Source organism: Giraffa tippelskirchi, chromosome 6 (genome assembly GCF_054371585.1).
Source record: "Giraffa tippelskirchi isolate mGirTip1 chromosome 6, T2T-mGirTip1v1.2.pri, whole genome shotgun sequence".
NCBI classification, from domain to species: Eukaryota; Metazoa; Chordata; class Mammalia; order Artiodactyla; family Giraffidae; genus Giraffa; species Giraffa tippelskirchi.
In genome coordinates, this window is record NC_137280.1 from 31,640,380 (window position 1) to 31,653,197 (window position 12,818).

Sequence of the window (12,818 nt, forward strand, 5' to 3'; positions counted from 1 at the left end):
GTATGAATCAGTCAATGTACAGATTGAATAGAGTGGCTTGCTCCATACAAATCAACATATGGAGTGCTTACTTGATGCCGAGACTCAAATAACGAGCTTCCTGGATATCAAAAACATATAACACAAAGGTTTCTATGTGTAGCTTACTGTTTTGGTTGGGGAGAGTATGCTTATGGCAGGAAATAATTGCAGAATGAACAGTTTATACTTCCAGTTAGCATGGAGGCTTTTCTGGGATGCAAGCGTAATCCATTTTAATCTAGCTGAGATTTTGATTTCAGAAGTCACAGTCTCTGGATACAGACCCTCAGGTGTAGGCTTTCAGAGATGAGGGATCACTGCGGGCTTCAATACTGAGGAGAAGCTTCTTGGCAGAGACAGGACCTAAGCACATTTGTGAGGCTAAGTGGGAACTGCATGAATAGAGAGACAGCAGGAAGTCATTCAAATTGGAGTGGTCAGAACATGTCACAAAGGTGAGAGGAGACTGGCGTATGTCTGGAAAAACGAGAGTTATCTGATAGAAAAAGTACCAAGTGGGCAATGATGGTGGAGGTAAAGATAGGGCCAGATTTTAGAATTCATCAACTGCTGAGCAGGGAATTTACTTGATCCTGTGAGCTATGTTATTCAGACATTTTTTACCCTGTAGAAAAATATAATGCAGATGATATTGTGATGCATTCCCATGAGTTACTCAGAGATTTTCGCAATTCTCTGTTTTCTAATTATAACCCCTCCACTCAGTTAAAACAATATATTAAAAGTCAAGTGAGAGCTGTTGAAAATAACAGAATGGATCCATAGTTAGGTTTTTTGAAAAAGTAAGTTCTTCACCAACCACTTATGATAAAAACATGCAAAAAAGTGGGCATAGTGGGAATATACCTCAACATAATAAAAGTCATATATCGCAGTTGCACAGCTAACATCATACTCAACAGTAAAAAACCTGAAAGTTTTTCTTCTTAGGAACAAGATAATGATGCTCACTCTTGCCCCTTTATTGTTGCCACTTTGGTATTGGAAGTTCAAGCCAGAACAATTAGGCAATAAAAAGAAACAAAAGGACTCAAAATTAGAAAGAAAAAGTAAAAATGTCATTATTCACATATGACAAGATCTTACAGAATACCCTGAAAATCCATCAAAAAACCATTAAAACTAATACATGAATTCAGTAAAGTTGCAGAATAAAAAAATCCATATATTAATTGTTTGCATTTCTATACAGTAATAATGAATTATTAGAAAGAGAAACTAAAACATCTTCCTTTGATTGAGTGTAATCTACAGTTATATCACAAAGAATAAAATATCTAGGAATGAATTTAACCTAGGAGGTAAAAGACCCATATACTAATGTGTAAAAGACATTAATGTAAGAAACTGAAGAAAATGTAAGTAAATGGAAAGATATTCTGTGCTCATATTAGAAGAATTAATATGATTAAAACGTCAAACTATCCAAAGCAATCTACTAGTTCAATGCAATTCCTGTCAAAAATCCCAATGGCGTTTTTCACAGAAATAGAACAAACAATCCTAAAATGTGTATGGAATCATCAAAAAAGACCCAAATAGCCAAAGCTATCTTGAGAAAGAAGAACAAAGCTGGAGGCGTTATGCCTTCTGATTTCAAGCTATATTCCAAAGCCATGGTAATAAAAACAGGATAACATTGGCATAAAACAGAAACATAGATAAATGGGACAGAATAGAGAGCCTAGAAATAAGACACACATATATGGGCAATTAATTCATGATAAAGGAGCCAAGGATACACAATGGAGAAAGGACAGTCTTTTCAATAAACGATGTTGGGAAAACTGAACAGCCACAAGAAAAGAATGAAACTGGATTACTATCTTAGGCCACACACATATATTAACTCAAAATGGATTAAACACAAGAACATAAGACCTGAAACCATAAAATCCCTAGAAGAAAACATAGGTTCTTGATATAGGTCTTGGTGGTGATTTTTTGAAGCTGAAACCAAAAATAAACAAGTGGGACTATATTAAAAAGCTTCTGCACAAAAAAGAAAGCCATCAGCAAAATGAAAAGATAGCCTACTAAATGGGAGAAAATTTTGCAAATCATATGTCTGATACATTGAAAAGATATAAGCACTCACACAACTCAATAAAAAAAAAAAACAATTTGATTTAAAAAGAGCCAAGTAGACATATTTCTAAAGAAGACATATAGATACTCAACAGACACATGAAAAGATGCTCAACATCACTAGTTATCCAGGAAATGCACATCAAAACCATGAGACAAGATCTCACATCTGTTAGAACAGCTATTATCAAAAAGACAAAAAACAACAAGTGTTGGTGAGGAGATGGAGAAAAGGGAATTCTCATATACCATTAATGGGAATGTAAATCGGTCAGCCGCTACGGAAAACAGTACATAGGTTCCTAAAAATAAATGAAAAACAAAACTACTGTATGATCCATCAATTCCACTTCTAAGATTTACCTGAAGAAAACAAAACACTAATTTGAGAGCACATGTGTGTTATTATGTTCACTGCAGCACTATTTATAATAGCCAAGATATGGAAACATAAATGTCCAATGAATGGATAAAGATAATGTGCTATCAAACTATTTAATCTATCTGCCTAGACAATGAAATGTTATTCAGCCATAAAAAGGTGAAATCTTGCCATTTTTGAAAACATGAATGGACCTTGGGGGCATTATGCTAAGTGAAATAAGGCAGAGTTGACAAATACTGTATTATCTCACTTATATGTGGAATCCAAACACACAGACAAACAGACCAAAACCCATTAAACTGAAAACAAAGGAAACAAGTTCATAAATACAAAGAACAGATTGGTGGTTGTCAGGGGCAAGGGTGGGTGAAATGGGGGAAGGGGGTCAAAAGAGGCACACTTTTATAGGTACACACTTATAAAATAAGTAAGTCATGGGGAGGTAATGCACAGCATGGCTAATAATACTATACTGCATATCTGAAACTTGCTGAAAGAGTAGTTCTCGAATTATCACAAGAAAAAAAAATTGTAACTATAAGATGATGGATATTAACTAGACCTGTGGTGATCAGTTCATAATATAAACATTGAATTGTTATGTTGCACACCTGAAACTACTAGAAGGCAATCTATTATCCCTTAATAGAAAAATAAGAAAAATATGAAAAAAAGGAATCAGACATTTATGAACACCTACTATGTGCCACATACAAAATACTTGACTTACGTTGTTTTTTTCCTAATGTGGCAGAGAGTTTTTGAAACAACAGTTGCATTAAAATATAATTCACATACCATAGTTTTCACCTTTTAAAAGTGTACCATTCAGTGATTTTTAGTATATTCACAGAACTGTACAACTTTCCACACTATCTAGTTTTAGAACATTTTCATTACCTTAAAAAGAAACCTCATACCCTTTAGCAGTCACTTTCCACTCTTTCCAACATCTCAGCCCCTGGCAACCTCTATTTACTTTCTGTCTCTGTGATTTGCTGGCTCTGGACACACCATGTCAGCAAAAGCAAGCAAAACGTGACCTTTTCGTTGACTGATTTCTTGAACTGAATATAGTATTTCCAAGGTTCATCCATTTGCAGCATCGATATACATCATTTAAAAAATCCTACTATTATCTTCTAAACTAGACATAATTATCTGTTCTATTGATAAGGAAACTGAAACCGTAAATGCTTTGCCCAAGGACTCACAAAGTTAGCAGAGAAATATTCACACCTAGGCCTCTGTCTCATAGTTCAACCGTTTCCATCACACCACACTGATTCTCAAATGCCTCAGAATTCTCCATATTTTTAAACTGAAAACCACAACACCTTGTAATACACAAGAACTAGCAAAATGATCTCTTTCTTCCTGGCTCCATGCTCTCTCAAGATGAATTTGCATCCAAAAAAACAAGGAGACTGGTCTCCTATTCCTGGGGGTGCCATGACAACCCCACTACTTTTGAAATTGCGAGGCAACTCAAACCCAATAGAAGACCGTGGGTAGCACCATGCTGCATTCTTCCAGACAAGGGGGTATTCACTACTCGGACCAGCAAGTAGCTTGAAGTTCCAATAAGAAAACAACGAACAACAACAAAAAAAACCAGCCTTTAGTTCATCAGTCACTCACCAGGCAGCTGAAGCGTGAAGCTCACAAACACCATGAATTGAAGCTACAAACACAACCAAGACTCCTCCATTCCACACCAGCACGCTCTCTGCCAAGCTGAACCTTGTAGACAGTATCTGTATCCTTCATTCTCACAGCCCCACTCACCTCCTTGTCTCCCATGTATCCTTTCAGATGCACCAAAGCCCTTGGTGAGTTTCCAGCATAGCTTCCACATCCTCAGGATCCAGGTCGAGGTAATCCACCACGTGGCGACCTGCAGGGCCTGGAGCCCAAAGCTTCGAGCTTCATGTAGCTACAATCACGCCTTGCAGTTCTTCAAGCTAGTCATTTCAGGAAGGCAAATGGTAGATCCCTCCATGCTGGCAAAACAGAGTGAACAAATACATATGCTGAGACTTCTTAAACTCAAAATTGGGAGCTGGCCCCTTATTATTATGAATTTTAAAAGTCTACTGCTTTTCAAATAACCTGACAACTCTGCCTGAAGTTTCAAATCAGCAAGGTTAGCTGACGCCATGGCTAGGCAGACTTCAAGGGGAAAGGAGACTGGATCTTTCAAAACAAGCAGCAGAACACAAGTGATCTTAATTCACTGCAGCAGGCTAAAGGTCACAGCAGATTCTTCTAGAGCTGGTAATTAGAGGCAAATTAGGCTTTGCATCACATTGCGTGTGCACTGAAAATTACACAAAAGAATAAAAAACATTAGGAGGTAAGAGAATAAGCACAAGGGCTGCAGATAGGTTACCAAAGTAAAATATTTCTTCAAATTATAAAAGTAAGTTCACAAATTTTAGTATGATTTTAATTCTACAGTTTTTTTTTTTCTTTAATTCAGCAGCTACTGATTAAGCACCTTCATGCTATGGGCTGTCGGGCAAGCTAAGCCAGGTGGAAATGCCTCTGTTGAGGAGCTTACATTCTTCGATGGGGGAAGGGAGATAGACCACTGCTTCATCAACCTAAGGTTGTTCATCAACCTAAGGTTATTCCATAATGTTAGAAGGACTGAAATGATGAAAGTTTAGGCTGTTACAAGAGTCACACGAAGGGCATCTCATCTGGACTTGGCCTTGACAACTGACATACCTAGCAAAGGAAGTGACACTTGGATTGAGAGCTAGAGGAGGTAGTGACAGTAGCCAAGTGAAGAGGGGGCAGGAGTGCTTTCAGCAGAGTGTAACTGCACACAGAAAGCTCTGGAAGTTAGAGCGAGCTATGTCTGAGGCTTCTTCTGTGTTTTGGGGGCTGCTGTTACAAGCAACAGGGAATCAGTATGGAGGGAGACCATGGAAACAGTAATATTGCTTATTTATTGAATAAAGAGCTAATACACATTTGAGGCTATGTATCTTCATTAAGTGATGCTATTACTTGGAAAAAAAAAAAAAAGAAAAGGCAATGGAATATCTAGTCATAGAATCTTGAAGCCAAAGGGCAAATTCATCGCCTTTTAAAACATGCTAACTAGTCCTGAGAGGAAGGTAACAGCAGGTGATTCTTGTTCCATAAACAAACAATTGGGTTTGGAGAGAAGGCTAAAACCTCCCTGGGGGAAGATGACGGCTCCCTGGCGGCCTGTCGGCGGGTTAACGCAGCACTAGCATTGCTCCTGACAATACGGAGAGTGCCTTTCAGAGAACATGTTTGTCTTTGGGGTATAATCATTTGGCCCACTTAATATAAGTCTCAAGCAGGTCAACCCTTGAAATAGGGCTCTCTCTTTTGAGCAGAGCTTGAACAAAAGAAAACTTAAAATCATTTAGAGGGAAGGAATGAAACCTATTTCTGTCCTTCTGGAGACAAAAGATGTAATGCAATTGGTTTAAATTCAAGGGGAATAAAAACCTCTTGGGGTGGCGGTTGGCGGGGGGTGGGTTGCCGCCCTCAGGTACAGCCTTTGCTTCAAATGCAGGCTCGTGCTGCCATCTCGTGGTGGAAAGGCTCGCCCCACCTCAGCACCAGCTGGGAACTGCCTGCTGTTTCTCCTTGTGCTCCTTATGGCTCCATCAGCAAGACGCTTCAAACAAATACAAGGCAGAGAATCCAGCAGAGGATTTAACACTTCGTGACCTGCCAGGAGTTAAATTCCCCGCTGACAATATTCCCTTCTTCATCCTCCTCTTTTGTCTTGAAAAAGCAGAATTTCGTTCTTTCAGCTGCGTGATTGGAAGCCAGCCCAGGCTTGCTTGATGAAGCCACAATTTGACCTTATAAAGCATGCTGGAGGGTGGTAGTTCAGACCATTAACTTCACTCTTTCCCCCTTAGGAAGGGCCTCGTGTTTTGCCTGCAGGGATCTCCTGAGGGTGCTTTTTATGGCCTGAATTCAGGAAAGGTGAATTGCTCTATCGATAAAATCCTGAAAGCATATTTCCCTCTCTCTCTCCACCAAGCTCTCCTTTTATTGTCCCATCCTATCTTGGAGAGATTTTCACCTATCCACCAAATCAGCTCTATTTAATCGAACGATTCACTGACTGCCTGTTTGGTATTAATCAAAGAGGCTCCTGTTGCCAAGTCAGGTTTCTAGTTACTTGGCAATGACAAACTCAGCCAGCCTGTTAATAATCCGTTTCAGGCCAAAGTGAAAAGGTTTGACGTTCTGGCAGCTTGTGCAGCCTTACTGTGGCTACACAGGCTGGATCTGTCAGGCTGGGGAGATACTGAGAACAGGCCACACACTTCCAGTGGCATCTTTGAAGAACCAGGTTGGAGTGTCTGACCGAGGTGTGTGGACCCCAGGCCTCTGCAGGGGCGGACCACGACATCTATTCTGCTGTCAGTGGCAGTTCTTCTAATGCATGGCCAATGCAGAGTGTAAGACTAATCACCATTCACGAGGAGAGCCATCTGTCTAACATGTGGACACTAACGTGAACCTGAACTGGTAGACCTCTTCAGGCCAGACAGTTTCCCCAAGATCTCTGACACTGTCTCTTTGTGCCTCTGGGTTAAGAGAGACTGAGATTTTCTCCCTTTCTTTCTTAAACCCAGAGGAAACTAATCCAGAGAATTAAAGCAGGTTTATTCTGAGCTGTCAACATCCCTGTGACAGATGATGGTATATGAGGAAGTCTGAGGAGTGAGCAGGAGAAAAGAGACTTTTTATGAGCCATGGAGGACAGGATGAGAGGAAGATGTTGTAAAGGTCCCTCTCTGAGCCTGGGCATGTTGGGAGAGACATAGAAGAAAGAGTGTTTTTGACTTTATCCAGGTAGTTTACTCTGGGCTCTGGGGCTGATGTGGAAGCTCTCTGGGCTCAGCTGCTCAGAATTAGAGAGGGCGCCCCCCTCCCCCCAGGGACAATCTAATACACCTTCCACTGATTCTCTAAATATCTCCCTCACCATGAGAGTCGCTCGTATGTGTCTTGTCTTTCTCTCCTATGCCCAGATAAATGCAAAAATAGCATTTGGGAAGGTTACAAGTTAAACCCTCAGAATAAATATGGAAGACATGATATACCTGGAACATAGTAGGTGGTCAAGAATTATTTAATACATAATTTAATGAAAGTGTTAGTCAGTCGTGTCCAACTCTTTGCGACCTTATGAACTGTAGCCCGCCAGGCTCCTCTGTCCATGGAATTCTCCAGGCAAGAATACTGGAGTGAGTAGCTATTCTCTTCTCCAAGGGATCTTCCCAACCCAGGGATCGAACCCAGGTATCTTACACTGTGGATTCTTTACTGCCTGAGTCACCAGGGAAGGATGCATGAATAAGTGATGAGACAACCAACCAGACAAGTAAATAAGACAAGGGAAGTAACACTTATTGAGTGCCTAATCAGACCTCGTTTGTTCCACCCAAGTTATCTCAATAAAATAAGCTGTTCTAAGGGTTCCCATAGACTGGAAATGGAATCAGAACAGAAAACTCAGGAACTGAGAGAAAGTTGTATCCGTTTTTCATTCTCTTTTTCTGCAGGTCTGCTTTGTTCTCTTCTTTCTATAGATGTCTTTCTTAGTCTCCATTCTGTTTTCTGCTTGTTCATAAAGCATGCCTATCCATGATTTTGGCATGTCATACCACCAAAACAGCCCTCTTGCTCTTTTTTTAAACCTTCTCCTTCATTGTTAACTATTTCATCCTCCTCTTTCTCCAAATCTAAAAATCCAGAGAGAAGAATTTGATCAGCCCGGCTCGCTAATTTGTATGCTTGTTTTTGAATTGCGCCAATGGGCTATGGCTGCTGACTAGCCTATGCATTGTCTGCTTTGGGGTCAGATGACGACTTTGGTCCAATCATTGTGGATGAGTGGAAGGTGGCATCCCAGAGCATCAACACAGACATCATACTGCGAAACTGCAGAGACTACAGGGCCTCAGTTTCCCTTTGTGGGAGGGAAGTGGGGGGATGGGTACTTTAAGCATGTCTGGAAAATTAGATGCCGAGGTCTGTGAAAGTATCCTCCCAAGTATTGCTGTATTTAATCTTCACAATGACCTGTTGAGTGTAGCTGAGTTTGCTCTGCTTTATAGATGAGGAGAGCAAGGCTCAGCTAGTGAAGTAACCTGCTTGAGACCAGAAGGCTATTAAGTGACAGGTCCTGGATTTGGTCCAAAGCTCAAGCTCTATTCCCCAATCCCTCCCTAAACAGAGGGAAGAGGATGTAAATAATATTTATAAAAATGCTTTGAGGTCCTATGTAGTCCAGGAGGTTCAGAATCTGAGAGCCCTTTTGAGGAGTCTGAGTTGGCACAGTTTCATGGTGATGGACATCAATTCCCAAGCCCAGCAAGGAGGATGACCTTGGAAAGTACTGCAGATGGTCCCTCTCTATCTTTACGATTAAGAAGCCAAAAGGATCAGGATCTGAGAATGGCTCTGCAGGCCACAGATCTTTCAGGCTCATTTGACCTTGGTGCATCATTCTTTCCCAAGGGCAGTCACACTGCGTATGTTCAGTGTGACTGACCAGAATGGAAAGAATTGATTGAACGTGTTCATCAGATTTGCTGTCAGGAGGCTAGTAAGTGGATAATTATTGGAACAAGAATCAGATGGCTGGGCCGGGGGTGGGAAGGGGTGTTGGGGGAGGCGGGGGAGGAGGAGTGAAGACTAGAAAAGCATCAGGATATTTTCTCATGCTCTCCTTCTGTATCCTTCAAGTTTTATTTCAGGTGTTTTAATTGCCGTAATTATTCAAAAATGCATCTTGATGTACCTCTGGTGCTACCATTTCATGTGTCCCATCTTTCTGTGGAATTGCCTCATTAATCACTAGATCCTGCTGATTGTGATTATTTTCAATGTCTTCAAAACAGTCTGACCTTATTCTTCCTAATTTTCTTTTTCTGTCTGGTTTAGTAGGATGGCCCAATAGCTTGTAGGTATTTGGGCAAACATGCTGACCGTTCTGTCCCCACTACCTGGCAAAGTGCCTGGCATGGGTACACAACAAGTATCTGCTGAATGAATGAATGCAATAAATCTTCACCTAAAAACACAATGTTCATTGCTAAAAATAAGACTGTGTTATTCTAAGATCATTACCCTTGCAACATTCCCTATTGGATTAGAAAACTATCCCAGCTCCATTTCTTTTACAAGTAGAGCACAGAATAGCAAAAAGATTAATAAATCTCGATCCTAATGTGCTGCCTTCATGGAGATAGTTAAATTCCCATCCATGTGGACCTTACTGAAAATTTTTAAAAAGGGCTTTTATTAATAGAAACATACATCTTAATTTAAAAGACTGGAGAATTTTACTGATTAGCATCATATTAGATAGTTTCACAGGATTTTAGGGTGGGTTAACTAAGATTAAGGGCTTCCCCAGTAGCTCTGCAGTAAAGAATCTGCCTGCAATGCAGGACACACGAAGATGTGGGTTCCATCCCTGTGTCAGGAAGATCTCCTGGAGGAAGGCACAGCAACTCACTCCAGTATTCTTGTCTGGAGAACCCCATGGATAGAGGATCCTGGAGGCCTACAGCCAATAGGGTCACAAGAGTCGGACACGACTGAAGTGACTTTGCATGTATGCACGCACGCACACAGTGGCTCTTAAAAGCTAGGTTACCATCTGGGGGATAATAATACCAGAATAAAGTCTCCAGTGAAGCCTTTAAAAGCCCCCTTTTCTCTCCAAGGAGGTCACAGCTACAACCATTGCAATTTGGAGGCTGCAAACTTCCACTTATCATTTTAGAGCCCTCAGGAATACATCAGTTGTTTGGAGGTTTTGAAAATGCTTTTACAAATTGCCATCTTCTTTACCTGCTGTATGATGTGCGTTTCCAAGTAGGCACTGTGCCCTTCTCCTTCTGAAAACACTGAATAAATCCTTTGACTCACTTCATGAAATGATAGGTCTCTTTGTCAGAATTAGCAAGAACCCAGCTGCTCCATTAGAAAATGGCTTTTCCAGAAGTGAGAGCTGATGTATAACTGCTCACGAGAACGGCCCACGGTGATTAAGAAGAGTGAGTCCATCGTCACTCACGGAGGTGGTGCTGGGTGGCAGTCCCCCCAAGCTTCCTTTCCTGCTCTGTAAAGCAATCTTCATGATATATTGGGATGCTTCATATGGGATCTATTTTAAACTGTGTGAAGTGACCCTGGCTTGTGTCTTTTTTTTTTCCTTTGGGCACTGCATTTTTTTCCAGCTCAGTATTTCTCTACTGGAAAAGAGTTAAAATGTCAGGACCTTGCACAAATTGTACTGACTTGACCCTTGGAAGGCAACAGCATGCTTTCTTCCACATCATTACTTTTTATTACACTCTCGGCCACATCTCTGCAAAGGAGGGAGATGGGAAACCTGGTACACTGCTTGTTGCCGGGCTGAATGAGTCTGTGGTTTGACCCTGCTTCAGCATATTTGGATGTGTTCATCATCCGCTCCTCCTCTTAAGCAGGTTCCATGATGGATCTGCACTCACTGGAGTCGCAGCCTTGGTGGTGGCCAGCAGTTCTCTAAGAGCTAGGGTGCAATTAATCACGCACACGATGGAGGGCAAGAGCTTGGATGAATGGAAACCCATATGGGGAGTCTCCTCCTCCATCACTGATTTCTTACCAGACAAGCTGACAAAGAGCCAAACAGTGACTGCGGTTTTACCTGCTGGCCCACTCTCTCTCTTTTTTTTTTAAGTTTTTATTTAATATGTTATAATATTGTTTCTGTTTTATGTTTTATTTCTCTTGGCCCCCGAGGCATGTGAGATCTTAGGTCCCCAACCAGGGATTGAAACTGTGGCCCCTATAAGTGGAAGGCAAAGTCGTAACCACTGAACCACCAGGGAAGCCCCTACCCACTCCTCCTTAAAGGGCTAATGAAGTCACAGGTCTATGAGGGAAGTGGGTGGAACAGGGGTTCAGTGGTCAGATCTGAAAGATACAGAGTCTAGTCAATCCCTACAAACAGGTTATGGCATGACCTTGGGTGAATTATCTGCATTCATTTCCTCAGGCTTCTCCTCTGTGAAATGGGACTAGAATTACTGACAAGTTGGGTCCTGATACCCACTGATCATGGAAGATGCACGAGTCAGAGAAAAGGCACAGTATTCTTGCTAAATATGATCTCAATGTGTTTAGAGCACAATCTAAGAAGATCATTTAACATAAAAATAGAGACAGAAAGAGGGACAGTGGTCTGCGATTGTTAGGATGAGACAGAAGCCCAGAGGAAGGGATAGATTATGAAGTTACTTGATTACTATAGTTTTAAATTTTGGTCAGACTGTACTGACTCATTGGAACAATCATTTTCTATGGGGAGGATACCACCTCCTAAAGAGTGTTTTTGAAATTCATGGAACTGTTTTGGTTATTACAATGACTATGGAAGCTCTTGGTGGTTGGGGCAGAAATATTGGAAATCTTGTGATATGTGTTACACTCCTGCCCCAAATGAATTGTCCCATACCCGTCTAACTTTTGAAAGTCCACCTGGACATTTATTAGATAAAGAAAGCCTATTTATCATTTTCCAAGCCTAGCAATAACTTATTTTTGTCAGCACAATGCATTCTTTTAATATACATTGAATTTTCTAAGAATTCAGCAGGAGTTACAATTCAACTATATAAACTGAGAGAACATTACATTTTGTCTTTTCATAACATCATTAGGATTTGTTTAGCTCAGAAAATTACATCACCTGTGGCAACACTACTTGTGAAGTGTTAGTTGCCAATATTACAGACTTGTGGGTCAGCTGGATTGTAGCAGTGTGATTCTATAAAAAGGTACAAGCTTCTGCTTATTTCATTTAATTTCCCAGTATTATCACCTCCCAGCTGTTACTTTATGAAGTGCAAAGGATTTTATTATAAATTACTTTCCTTTTTACTTCTTTGTATTATAGGTAGGCCATTTTATTGATTTAAAAAAAAACATTACGTATGTAGATAGGTCCTATTATCTCTGAATCTCATTTCAGGATGAAATGAAAAGCCTTCTGTTTTTAGTGGTCAATTGTAGTGGCTCTTTCTTGCTAAGATTTTTCTCTCTAGGGGTTCAATATTCTTTTTCTAGAATCTGACTTCCACCCATACCAGTCCAGTCAGAGAATCATAACTGTGTATATTTAACCCCTAGTTGTAGACTGGATTCAAGTTTTCTCTGTGTCTCAGGCAAAGAGAGGATGCACACAGAAAACAAAGGCAGTGTTGTCCAGATTCATATTCTGGGATGTCTGAGC

The 12,818-nt window shown here is 40.7% G+C and overlaps 1 protein-coding gene across 1 annotated transcript in view; it reads right to left on the reverse strand.

Annotated features, from left to right (window-relative positions):
• The window catches only part of LOC145511662 (uncharacterized), a 703,222-nt gene that overhangs the window by 112,933 nt on the left and 577,471 nt on the right, over nt 1-12,818 (reverse strand). The window contains exon 6 of the mRNA XM_081505273.1: nt 4,304-4,518. The gene's annotated coding sequence lies outside the window, so the exon portion shown is untranslated. The remainder of the gene's footprint in view (nt 1-4,303; nt 4,519-12,818) is intronic.